Here is a 3,004-nt window from a genome sequence, read left to right as displayed (position 1 = left end):
ATTCATACACAAACTAGAATAAGGATGAGAGGGAAACATGAACTAGACAAGAACACGATGAACTAGACAAGAACTAGACAAACTAGAATAAGAACAAAATGAACTAGATGATCTAAATGATGAACTAGAAGAACAAAAGATGAACTAGAAGATAAACACAATGAACTAGAAGATGAATAACACAAATAGATTAACAATTGTGAATACAAGAGAGAAGTACAAGGCTATATCTAGCCTCCTCACAACTAGATCCAGAATCCAAGTGTTGCTTGACTCCTCTTCCTATTCTTATGTTTTTAGCTATGCCCTTGTTGGTGAAGCTCTAGGTTATCCTTTCGAGGGACACCCCTCAACTGAACAATGTGATAAGATTATGATGGATTGATCCTCCAGGGAGGTCTGCCTCTGCTTATATAGTCCGGTGTGATCAACCACAGCCCTCGGATCAAACCGACATGGAACAAGGGTCAAGATGCATCGTAGAGGTTGGTTGAAGGCTGCCAGGCGAAGGAGAAGTCACCTCCAGGTGTGGGCCTAGGCTGGCTGGCCTGGCATGTGGGGCTGGTTGGCCCCTACCTGGCTGTCGCCGGTCCTCCGCTTTGTTCTCCTGTCTTATGGTGTCTTCTACGTCCTTCTAGTGCCTCTTTCCAATCCATTTGCGCAATGAGTCGTGTCATGGATGGATTCTCTCCTTTCCCAGCTTTTGGATAATTTTCTAGAAAAAGATTATTTCATAGAGTTGTGGAATCTTATCGGTTTAGTCCCTGGTCTTATGATTGATGATGGTTCTAGGGTCTTCTAGAGTATTCCGGGTCGTATCCATCGAGGACTTTTCTCCAGTACTCCAGATATGGCAAATGACATATCTATCTTGATCGTCTCGACGAGCTATCCGCAATGGTGTGCTTATATTATTCACTTCAGATAATTTTATATGGTGAAATATTGAATATCCTGCAAGTCAAGTGAAAACAACACAAATCGTAGAACTCGTTAGAATAAACCCCTATAACCTTACTTTATAAGTCATTTTTGGACTCTTCTGTGATTAGTTGATGGTTGAAAATTGGAGTTAATTACCGTCAACAAGTATTAACCCTTACTGCAATGTGCCCATGGAGGGGTTTATTAAGGAGTGAATGTAATATCCCAAAACCAATTATTAGCCTTTAGTATCTTATAACTTTAGCTTATAACTTTTGTGGTTTCAAACATAGCACCACATACGAATCATTTTAAACAAAGCAAGAACGAAACAGTCAAAATGGTGCTATGCGTCTTTAGGCCCGTTACGACGCTTGTGGAGCTAGGCAAAATTAAGCATATTTTAGAGACCCGATGTTACACTCAAAAGTACTGTCTCCAACTGTACCTTTGGCGACAAGAGAAAAAAATCATCTCCTCCAAAACAAAAGGGACACGAGGCCAGGCCCACAACATTTAAATTTAAAATTGCGATAAATTTCTGTTACTTAACACATATGTCGAAGATTCAGATGACAAATCTTCAAATAACTAGCATGAATCTGGTACATTGGAAAGTACCCCAGCTCCGCCTTGGTTTATTTATAAATTTCTATTTTAACACTGAAAGTTTATTTTTACATTCCTCGGCAAGCTGGCGGCCAACAAGCTACATAGTCCATCAGTTGACGCATTCGGGCGGCTGCGGTGTTGGCCCACTTGCCTGTGTCTCTGACTCCGCAAGGCACTGCTTGGTGCATACGCAGTTCTTACCATTGCAGAAACCGCCAGTGAAGTGCATTGCAATGCAAGCGGGAATGCAAATCGCGTTTTGGCCAAAGCAGGGAATGCAGGTTGGGGTTTCGCATGTGTTTAACGGTGCTATTGTTTCTTCTTCGGCTCCAGCTGCTGCAACTGCAACTGCAACTGCAACCACAGTGGTAAACCCCTTTTAGAATTTATAATCCAACAATTAGCTAGTGAGGAGGAGTTTTCTGGACACTTACAGTGTGAAGTGAGGAGGAGGATGGCCAAGGCGAAGGCGGCCGCCACAACCTGCTTGCTGAACGACATGATCAAATGAAGAGGAGTGCTTCGTATCTGCTCAAGGAGGGTGTATGTGCTGGGTAGTTATAGAAGGACGGTGGCCTGCACTGAGTAGGTTTGTATCCTTGATGGATATGGAGATACTAATGTGTCCGATATATATTTAAATTTTCTACTAGATGGAAATGGATCGGAAATCCAAATATTGGATATGCTACTCCTGCATTGGTCTATGGTTTGTTTTGGTGCATTGCTCCATTTTATTCAGAATAATTGACCCATCACATATCCATTTATATCTATCTCGTTCCCAAATAATGGATGGGATCCGGCTTTAATTTGCACCTCTTAAAGAAAGACTTGGGTCCATAGTTATCAACCTATTTAGTTATCTGTTTTTCTATCTGTCACCTATTTAGTTATATGTTTTTCTATCTGTCTAAGCTAACACTAATCTATCTATATCTAGCTATAGCTAGCCTGTTAGCTAGGCATCCATCCATGCATCCCTCTATTTATATATCTGTATCAACACTAATTAATTGTAAACAACACTTGCGAAGTCAACATATATCAATTAGAAATATACTACTTATCAACCCGTGCTCTCTGCATGGGCTGGGTAGTTATAGATGGGATCTGGATTTATCAATCTCGATTCCAAATAATGCATGGGATCTGGGTTTATACCTCTTCAAAAAAAAAAGAGACTTGGGTCCATATTTATCTATCTATCTATACTAATACTAATCTAGCTAGATATCTAGATTTTATATAAAAAAATCTAGGTAGCTAGATTGACCAATTCTATTCAATTGATCTATCTATTCAACCATCCGTCCATCCATGCATCCATCTATCTATATTGTATCCATACCAATTAAAAAAATGCGACAAAGTCATATATCAATTAGAAAGATATAGCCATGAATCTAGTGGAATAATATATACTAGAGCAAGTACAATAATAATCTTGTACCCAAGCAAGTTATCG

At 39.9% G+C, this 3,004-nt stretch overlaps 1 long non-coding RNA gene across 1 annotated transcript; it reads right to left on the bottom strand.

The window, feature by feature from the left end:
* On the bottom strand, positions 1,440-2,078 carry LOC110435251. The gene is made up of 2 exons (XR_002452862.1): positions 1,971-2,078; positions 1,440-1,890 (listed from the first exon to the last, which is right to left on the bottom strand). It is a non-coding gene; the product is annotated as an uncharacterized LOC110435251 (long non-coding RNA).

This window comes from Sorghum bicolor, chromosome 5 (genome assembly GCF_000003195.3).
Source record: "Sorghum bicolor cultivar BTx623 chromosome 5, Sorghum_bicolor_NCBIv3, whole genome shotgun sequence".
Taxonomy (NCBI): Eukaryota; Viridiplantae; Streptophyta; class Magnoliopsida; order Poales; family Poaceae; genus Sorghum; species Sorghum bicolor.
This window is presented reverse-complemented; position numbering and strand designations above follow the sequence as displayed.